Source organism: Mustela nigripes, chromosome 1, assembly GCF_022355385.1.
Source record: "Mustela nigripes isolate SB6536 chromosome 1, MUSNIG.SB6536, whole genome shotgun sequence".
Classification (NCBI taxonomy): domain Eukaryota; kingdom Metazoa; phylum Chordata; class Mammalia; order Carnivora; family Mustelidae; genus Mustela; species Mustela nigripes.
Genome location: NC_081557.1, coordinates 37,977,597 through 37,988,608, shown reverse-complemented (window position 1 = coordinate 37,988,608; position 11,012 = coordinate 37,977,597).

Sequence of the window (11,012 nt, the reverse complement as noted above, 5' to 3'; positions counted from 1 at the left end):
CCATGTGGGGCCCAGAGGACAAGTGAGGAACTTGACTTCACTCAAAGTGCCGTGGAAGCCCTCAGGAAGATTCATGGAGGGGTGGGGCTGCTCCCCCTACCCCCACCCGTTCACTGAGCTCTGGTCCCAACAGGTGCCTCATCCCAGCCTCCTTGGCTCACTGCTCCTCACAAGTCTTGACTTAAATGTCACCTCCCCAAGAAGCCTTTCCTGGTCTCCCGCATCACCACATACTACACAGAGCCCTATTTATTTATTTTACTGTACTTATCACAAACTAAAATTCATTGATTGGCTTGCTTGCCGGCTTTCTTGCTCTCCTAGAACGTAGGCACCAGGAAGGTAAAGGCAGTGCCTGAGCTGGCCCAGAGCGAGGACTGAGGACCTATTTGTGGAAAGAGGAAGAGGAGAGAAAGGGAAGCAAGGGACAGAGGGAGGAAGAGGGGAAGAGAGAGGCTACAAAAGAAGGGAGGGGTTAAGTACTCAAGTGGGTCATTGAAAAGCCTGATGAGTGAGTGATTGGATGTGGAGTCAATGACAGAGACAATGGCAGTTTGGGAGGAAGCACAGAGTTAGAGAATGAATTGATGAGTTCAGTTCAAACACGCTGTATTTAAAGTGAACACTTGAGCAAAACAGCTAACCGGTAGATAGATACTGTAGGGGAGCTTGGCGCCTGGCCAGGGCTGGAGACTCATGAAATGTCATTGAGGCTCTCTGAAAGGAAGAAGTCTCTAATGGGTAGAAGGAAAAGAGGACCCACTGGTGGGAACCAGAGTCTCTAGGTTCCGGGGAGAGTCTGATTGCAAAGCTGCAGCTGAAATTCATGTAGGACAGCATCAGGAGCGGAGGCTGCACTGAACGGGACCCCAGCCAGGGAGGTGTCCTCCAGCCTGAACACGGAGAGGCAAACTGACCTCTCTTCACAGGGTCAGGGAAGGTGGCTGAAAAGGCACATTTAGCCAGGAGAAGATGAGAGATGGTATGATGTTGCTGCCAGTGAAGGGGACGAGAGTCCTGAAGATGACCCAAAATGGTACAGAATGCCTAAGACCCAGTCCCTAACAGCTTAAAGCCTCCACTTAGCTCAGCATCCTGGACAAATGTGTAGAGGTGATGGCGAAGATGCTGGGCAAAGTGGTTCATGGAGTTTGTCTTCCCCACTGGGGCTTTCTGTTTCCCTGTGTCTACTCCTTGGCTGCTGCTGGTGGACTATAGATGGGCCATGGAGAGAAGAGAGAGTCATGGCGCGCTGGCTGCGTACCCCCCGCAACCAGCTCTGTGCCTCTGGGAACATTGCCTCTCTGAGCATCAGTTTCTAGTCTTCAGGCGAAGACAATAACAGCTCCTCCCTGGGGTCGCTGAAAGTTATTGGAAAGCCTCTGAAAAGCCCTCAGCACATAGACAGTACTGAGCAAATGTTCATTCTCTTTCCCTCCCAAGACCTCCCACAGTCTGCTTCCTTCCATTCTAACCAGACACTTAAAATTCAGTGAAATTATATGAGCTCTTCTAAAAGTATCAGTACTTGTAGCTTTCTGTTCGCTTGTGGAATTCGTTCTGTAATCATTCATTCATTCTTCCTTTCCACAAACGTTTTCTTGAACATCTACTCTGTGTCCAATGCTGGCGCAAATACTAGATGTCCAGGCGTGAGCCTTAGAAGAGATGTACCCCGCTTCCCAGCTCCTCAGGGAACTCGGCCCCGCTGTGCTAAAGCAGAGAGAGGACAGTAAGTGTATAGCCGCAGTTCCCAAACTCCAGTGTGTTTCAGAATGTCCTGGAGGGTTTGCGAAACCAGATTTCTGGGCCCACTTGCAGAGTTTTTGATGTGGTAAATCTGGAGTGGGGTCTAGGAATTTGCATTTTTTAAGTTTTTATTTAAATTCCGGTTAATGTACAGTGTAATATCAGTTTCAGGGGTACAATATATTGATTCATCACTTACATACACACCCCCTGGAGCTCATCACAAACGCCCTCCTTAATCCCCATCACCCATTTCATCCATCTGCCCACCCCCTCCCTTCTGGTAACCATCCGTTTGTTCCTTATAGTTAAGAGTCTGTTTCTTGGTTTCTTGGTTTGTCTCTATCTCTCTCTCTCTCTCTTTTTTTTTTTTTTTTTTTTTTTTGGCGCTTTGCTCATTTTTGTTTCTTAGGAATTTGCATTTCTAACAAATTCCCAGGTGCTACTGCTGGTCCAGGAACCCCACTTTGAAAATAACTGGACTAGAGTATTAAGGAGGAACAGGAATAGAGCATTAAAGGAATAGTAAGTCAGAAGAACCCGATACCTTTACCTCTACACCAAGCTGTTCTTGACGAGGACGAGCTGAGAGGCATCCCAGTTAAGTGCCCTAAGTCCAGAGATTTCAGGGGGACAGAGGAGCCTGAAGGCATAGGAGTGTCACATCCCAGAGCCCAGAGCCCAGAGGCCCTCGAACCTCGCCTATCCATCTCTGCCCTCAAACTGCTCTGTGCCCTTCAAGTCTCTCTTAAAACCAAAGCTCTTTTCCAACAACTTTCCTCACTTCCCCAGGTGGATTTTGTCGATCCCACTTTCATGGCACCTCTTACGTCTCTAGTGTGGTGACTGTCCTGTGGCACTGTGCAATTGTTTACTGCCCTGTATTCCCCACTGCACCATGAATGTCTTGATAGAGGGGACTGTGTCTTTATCTTGGAATATTTTCTTTATCTTGGAATCTTAACACTTAAATGTTGACTGAGTGCCAGGCCCATGGATTGGGTACATGCGTAAGCACAATGAGTATGTAAATGTCTGTGCTGCCAGAAAAAGATGATCACGACTGATAGTATGTGTAGATCTCAAGAACTGGGAACAAGTACTTTCTTGTCTAACCAAGGTGGGTTCAGATCTTTGTTCCACTATTAGCCCTATAATCTTGGATAAGTTGCTTAATCATTCCGGGCCCTCTGTTTCATCACTGGTAAAATAAGGACAGTAATCTTAGCATGTATGTGAGGACCAAATAAAAGAATATGTACCAAGTGTGTAGCATGGTGCTTCGTTCCTGGACAATATTAAATAAAATAAAATTCAATCGTTGATCCAATAAAGCAGAAAGAACAACTGAAAAATAAAAATTGATTGGGCTGGGAAAAGTAAAACTCAGTTAAATGTCTTTACGGTGTTCTCTGGAAGTTTGCTGTAAAATACCGTGTTGCCTATCAGTCATTTAATATATGTCAAATCAACTTTGATGATTATTTTTCCAACATTAAACTTCGTTCATTTATGTGGCTTTCAAGTCAAAGAGGCCGAAGACCGAGGAAAAGCCATTTAACTTTAGGATGTCAGTCAGAAAAATAGGTCTGTAGGGAGATAAGGAAGGATTTTGAAGCGAAGTACAGGAAGCCACAAATGTAGATCACTTCTTTTAAGAAGCGTGTCAACAATAATGAGAGAGAGAGAAAATGGCAATTTTCTGTTGGACAATGTAGCTACAGAAAGTAAATGTTTCCATTGACATCCATGTGTTTATGTGTGTACCTACGTGTGTGTGCGTGTGCGTGCCCGCGCGTGTGGGTGTATTTGAAATGGTTTTAATTTTAACAAAGTACCAGGCATTTTTATATCTAAAGTCCAACAATTTTTTCCTCTACATTCTGTGAAATAAATGCTCAGCTACACATATAGCTCATTTCAATGTTTCACTGTAAGAGCTGTTCCTGTACCAAGGGATTCCTAAGCATCTTCTTTCAACCAACACTTCCAATGTGTCTGTTGTAAGGTTTGTAGCTGTTTTGAAAGGCAGGCCATTTTACTGTGCAGCACCTTGGGACAGGAAGGCCACTGTTCAGTAAATCAGGTTCTAAGGACCTGGGCAGGAGAGAGAACAAGCAGGACTTACTTGCTGCTGGCCGAATTGGTCTCAAAACCAGTAACACACAGGAAGTGGCTGACAGCAAATTTCAAAGCACAGCAAAAGCCTCATTAATTCTGAACATGGAAGTCACACTTCAGCTTAAAATTTGCTGAAACAGAAATAAAAACATACACAAGGCCCTTTGGGTCTTCATGTGTACAAAAAATATCAGCGATGTGTTATGCTATGGGGTTCTATGATAATCAGGTTTGACTGCTTGTTTTTCAAGGAGCTTTTATCTTTAGATTCATTCTTGAGGCAAGCTCGTCTAGTGCAGTCTCCCCAGTGTGTTCAAGTGTGCACCAAGGACTTCCCTGCAAACAAAAACTTGGAGAGGGAATCTCAAAAAAAGAAATAGAAAAGAGAAGCTTTCTGCATTGCAGCTAATGGGCTCTTACTGCCTGCTTTGCAGAGGATAAGCACAGTGTAGACGCGTGGTTAATGACTGATCAAGGAAAAAATTAAAGCCTTACTTATGTGTTTTGTTCTTATAGTCTTCATTTTGCTTTAGAGAAAATGTATTTTGCTAGTTCAACCAACCTGGTAGGCCCTTAGCAGAATGAGAAACCAAGTGGTATAGTCGTTTACCTTACAAAAAGACTGTGCTGTCTAACATTTTAAAGTTCGATTTTATTTTCTAATCTTGATTAATCCCTAACTTGCAGAGGTAATGAATGGCAACTAGACATTTCTAAGATGATCCTTTGGAAGTTTGAAAACATTTCTAAGGGGAAAAGAAAGTTCTTTGCGATGACTGGATTTTCACACCAGCCCACACAAGTCTAGTTAGGCCATGATATACTTGAAAGGACAATAGGAATAAAAAGTATCAGGGCAGCGTTATTTTGGGGATGGAAAGAACACAGACACTGGAGCCAAAGAGACCTGAAGCTTGCATTGAAATCTAGGTTAGCTGCTCACCAGTTTTGCAACGTTGGGCAAATAACTTTACCTCTCCAAGTCTCAGTGGCCTCACCCGTCAAGTGGAGGTAAGGCTCAGATGCCAGGGACACTGCTATGGGTGCAGTACACAGACAGAGGTCAGAGTCTGGAGTCAGACACCCAGTTTTTAATTCTGGCTCTGCCATTCGCTTGCTAAGAACCTTGGGCAAGTTACTTAACCTCTCTATGCATCAATTTCCTCACCTATCACATGAAGATAAAATAGAAACTTAACCTCTAGAGTTGTTGTGTCGATTGTGTTGGCTTAAGTCAATACACAGAAATCATGTAGAAAACCCTGCAGAAGTGTTCATTAATGTTATTAGGTATGCTTCCTGTCTCTTCTTAAAAAAATGTACAGATATGTAGTATAATTACTTTCCTACGAAATTGATATGGTTCATGGTAATATACCACCCTATGTGGAGAAGAAATTTCACCCCCCCAGAAGGAGCAAATGAGGAAACAGAGAAAAGGAGGGTTCTGTCTGGCCAAAACCACAATTTCAGACACACCATTCCCTTTGTTTTAGAGGAATGTCAAGAGTTACCTATTCTTCACCAGAAGGAAAACAAGCAGCAAGTCTCTGCAACCACACATATCAAGCATTGTTTTGAGAAAATGGAAGGGAGATCTCAGACATGCTTGGGCAAGATTATCATACCACTGCCTTTTAACTACAATTACCGTGCTAAAAATAGTTGCATTGTACTTCATTCATTCATCATTGTCAAAAAGCCCCATTTGTGGAATATGAAAATATTTAATGACTTGCGAATGAACACAGTTAGACACTTAAAACCTGGGTTGAAGTATTAAATAGACTGAGCGTCTTAATGTATTCTTTCCCCCTGGTTACAACGAAATTGTTTATCAGATATATCATTAGGTCCCAGGATTAGGCAGGGGTGGGGGAGGAAATGTGATTTTAACAGGGAGGTTGCCAACTCTTTTAGCTTCACCTACGTGGAAAGGTTAACTCCTAAGCATTATAATGAACCAGGGATTATGGCCAATCCTTCAAGATGCCAATATGGCACCCGTGATAGGGAAAGAGAGTGGAGGAGTAGGTAAGGTATGGGCTATATGAGTAGAGCTAGTCACTTCCTTTTCTAAAACCTGATGTCCCTAGGAAGCATGAAGTCTCTGAGACCATGGCCTCTGGGAAAAAATATAACTTTTTTGGGGGGCCCCAGACTGGGACCCTTGGAGAAGGCAATGACTTTGTATGGGGGGGTGGGGATTGTGGTCTTATAGTGTGGACGTCCCTTAGCCTTTAGCAGGTCTCTTAGTTTCTGCACGGTACAGTGTTTTCCCCAGAGTAGGGCTTCAGGCTGGAGAATATCGGCAAGTAAAAATCATGCTAAACCCCACAAATACACTGTAAGTTACTTTCAATTTCATCTTGGAACTGGAAATTCAAAATGTGACTCTTGGTATTTCTCAGCTCATTTATTGAGACAAAAGGGGGGCTCTAACACCTAAGAGTACATCATGTTGGAATTTTCCAGGGATCCCAGCTCAGCCAGGGCAAGTTATCTCAAAGGCTGTGCAATTTGGATAACTGGTGAGTTTAAGGAGAGAAAACCAGAATAACATGAAATGGTGCCAGAGAACACATGAAATGTTCTGGAACACTTGGCTCTCCTGGTTTCCTCTTAAAATCATTTTTATTATTATAAACAACTTTGCAGAACGTTTGTCTCATAAACTCTTCAATAAAATTATAGACATATCTGTATGAACACTTGCAAATCTGTCCATATGCATACATCTTCCTTGCAACATTTTAATTGCTCTGTGTGTGGTGCGGACCTAACTTTTCACATGATATTGATTATTTTCTTTGCCTTTTTTTTGTATTTATGTTCAAACTTTGTACTTCACATTTTAAAGGAAGGCACAATAGCTTATCCTTGTGATAAAATAACATATTTTCTCAAAGGCAAATCAATGTCTTACCCCTTTTTGCTTGACTGACAAAAAGTAAAACAGTAAAAATAAAAAAGTAAAAAAAGTAAAAAGTAAAAATACAACCCAAAGGAAAAACATCCCCATAAGTTTCAGACGAGTTTGTTGTTGTTTCTTTAAAAAAAAAAAAAAAAAAAAAAGACTTATTTATTCATTTTAGAAAGAGTGAGAGAGAGAGCATGAATGGGGAGGGTGTGGGGGGAGGGGTGCAGAGGGAGAGGGAGAAAGAGAATCCCAAGCAGAATCCGCACTGAGTCTGGAGCCCGATTATGCATGGCTCAATCCCATGACCCTGAGATCATGACCTGAGCTGAAATCAAGAGTCTGTCTCTCAACATATTTTGCCCCATGCTGTGGTTTCTTTTTATACTCCATGAAATACTTTATTGGAACATAATATCAATTCGCTATCAGGTGATAGAACAAAAAATTTGGTAGCCACAACTGTAGAAATGGCTAATACATGGCAGGAACAGTGAACTGATTAAAGGAAAAAATGAAAAAAATGTGCATATTCCTCTATCCCTGCCTTATAATGTAATGAATTTTACTGAAATCTGTGGCCATTCAGAAGCCGCAATGGCCCAGTAGGGCTACACTGTGGAATCCCATCCACTCATTTATTCATTCATTCTGCTGACATTTATTAGGGACTCTTCTAGGTGTAGAAGAATGAGCAGCAAAAGTGCCCCTTCATTCACAGACCTCACTGCAGAGAACATACCATAATTAAGCGCATAACACAATGTCAGGTAGTGATAAGTGTTATTTTTTTAAAAAGTCAAGAAGATAAGGGGGTAGAGAAGGACAGTGCTGGGGGGTAAAAATTCTATATTTTATGTATTTTGTATTGAAAGCTAGTTGATACACACAGTTGCCTTCGTTTCAGGTGTACGACAGAGTGATTGAACACTTTTATACCTTATGCGAGGCTCACCACAAGGACGGGTGCCATCTGTCACCATACAACACTATTCCAGTGCCATTGACTCTGATCCCTAGGCTGTGCCTTTCCTCCCTGCGACTTCTTCATGCCAGAACTGGAAGGAGGCTGCTATTTCAGAAAGGGTGGTCTGGGAAGTTTTCTATAGTGTGGGGTGGTCATGGGAGAGAGTGATTCCTACATCTACATTTGTCTGTGAAAGGACACGTGCATGTGCATGGGAAAAATACAGCTCACTTTTACATCTCTTCATTGTTGTTCATGCATTCATCCAGTGTTCATTTTTGCAAATGTGCTGCTGCTTTGATAGCTGTGGGAGAGGTTAGTGAACCGTAGAGGCATGGCATCGGGCTCACAGACTCCATGGGAAGACAAGAAATTATCCCAAGTGTGATAGCGCTTTGAGAGAGGAAATACCAGGTGCTTTTTATGGCTGGGAGGTCAAGGAAGGCTTCCCAGAGGAAGTGACCTTTAAGCAGAGAAGCAGGTGTGAGCCAAGCTTATTGTGGACAAAGGCATTGAGAGTGAGGGAGATTTACAAGCACCAGGTCACTGTTCACCTTTGTTTTGCTGATGAGTTTCAACTTTGCCACCTATCTGATCTCCCAAGGGCTAGGAAGAAACAGCATTTGATTATATTTGCTTGCCTCTCTTTGGCCAATGTACAAATGCAACAGGGAAATTATTTAGCAGTAGAGGAGTAAAGGGAAAGACACAGCACATAGGAAAAAATAATGATACAATCAAAACTCAATGACTCTGTTTTTACCCAGGGTTTGGATATCTTTATTTACAGTAAGTTCTTCTGAAAATCAATCCTTTCGATTGCTGGAGTGCCCTTTGAAACACAGAATTAGGGTAATAAATTTTAAAAACACTGCTCATCAAGCTAGAGTCATTTCCCAGTTTTGTTTTTAATTGGAATGCACATAAATTTTCTTGTGTCTTTAACATAAGATTTATGGCAGAGAGAGGAAGAAACAATGGCAGGAGGAGAAAACATAACCACCATCAAAGAAAAATATGTCAGTTTTTTTCTTTTTCTATACTGATTGATTCTTTGAAAGCTGGTATGATGATGATATAGGGTAGGAAAGCTGTGGGCCCATCTCAGAAGCCTATAGTCTATCCAAAACTGTTTATAGTGAAGAACAATTAGAAATGAGAGTTTTGCATAATGGTGTATGATGCCTCTATCCAATGGAATATACCATAGCCATTAAGACATCATGTCGCAGAAGGCTGAATGGCATGGAGGAATGTTCACAATAGATCAATTTTAGAAAGCAGGATGACGATAAAAAATACAGTGTGATAAATATTAGCTCACAATAGAATTACAAAGAACATATGGCAAAGAAATATACTAGTATTTTAATAAGAGTTATATCTGCTTAATGAGATTATAGATTATTTTCTTCATGTGTTTTCCAAATTTTTGTCACAAAAATGTATTAGTTTTATCATCTGAAAAAAAAAGGCAATGGATGTTTTGTCTTTTTTTTTTTTAAATTGCAAAAAGAAAGGAGAGATTTAACTCACTGAGCCACCCAGGCGCCCCGAAAGGAGAGATTTAAGCAGCAATCATTCTTATAATGCACACACATCTTTATACAAATAGGAGTTATCCTCAGGGAGGTTTTGAATCAGTAGCTGTTACATGACTGAAGTAAAGAACCCAGAAACGGACTCTGTTGCTTGGGATAATCTTATTTCAAAACAACAATAGCAACAGCAACCAAAAAAACCAAAGAGAGGGTCAATGAAATAAAACTTCACAAGGAGTAATGCTTTAAAAAGAATAATTCTTGGGGGTGCCTGGGTGGCTTAGTCAGTTAAGCAACAGACTCCTGATTTTCAGCTCAGGTCATGATATCAGGGTTGTGAGGTTGAGCCCCGAGTAGGGCTGCATACTAGGTGTGGAATCTGCTTAAGATTTTCTCTCCTCCTATCTCTCCCTGTCCCTCTGCCCCTCCACAACTTCCCCCTAAAAACAAAAACAAAAAAACAAGCCCCCCCACCCCCCCACAGTAATTTTTCTAAATTTTCCTATTACAAATGACAGGTTTAAATAATGTCCCTAGAAACATTGCTTTTATCTCATTACCCAACTTCTGACCTTTTAACTGGAATGTGTATGATGCATTCTTTAATAGCATGTTGTGGACCTGTTTGCTGGGTTGACCCTTTCTTTTGTTCATGGTGAATGTGTGTGCGTTTATGTAATCCACCTTTATTTTTGTGGTCTCTGGATTTTGTGTTATGCTTAGGTCTTTCTAGTTTGTAAAAATTTTACCCTTATTTTCTTCAAGTGTTTTGATAGATTTCACTCTTTATATTTAAATCCTGAATAATGGTTGCATTTTAGTGTAAGGTTAGGATAGAGAGCAAACTATGTGTTTCCATATGGCTTGCTGGTTGTTTTAATAGCATTTATTGAAAACTCTACATTTTTTCTCAATAATTTAAGTCACTTTTATATTATACTCAATTTTTGTGACTTTTGCTTCTGTTTCTAGATGCTATCCTTTTTCATTCATGTCTTGATCTGTTTCTTCTTTTTTTTTTTTTTAAACTATTTATTTGAGAAAGGGAGAGAGGGAACGAGAGAGAGTGCCACACACCCACATGCATAATGGGTGGAGGGAAGGGCCAGGGCGAGAGGGAAAGGCAGAATCCCCACTGAGCAGAGAGCCCTGACATCCCATCTAGAGATCTTGACCTGAGCGTTAGGCATCTGCTTAATCCACTGAGGCACCCAGGTGCTCCTCTTGATCTGTTTCTAAACCAATACCAGACTATTCTAATTACTACAGTCTTGTAGCATGCTTTGATAATGTGTTTCAAATCCCCCAAACCATCTCATTTTCTTTTTCAAAAGCACATTATAACTTTTTTTTAGTTAATGCATTTCTTAAATGACTTAACACTTCACTTTGCTTTACTAATGCAAATGGAGATACATACATATATATATATATATATATATATATATTCATATATATATACACATATATATGTGTATATATATTATCCAGAGATTGAATTTTAGTGCTGCTCATTCTAGAAAGGAGGGCAAAAATTGTGCCAGTTTTTTTTTTTTTTTAAAGATTTTATTTATTTATTTGTCAGAGATAGAGCGCGAGCGAAAGCAAGCACAGGCAGACAGAGTGGAAGGCAGAGTCAGAGGGAGAAGCAGGCTCCCCGTGGAGCAAGGAGCCCGATGTGGGACTCGATCCCAGGACGCTGGGATCATGACCTCAG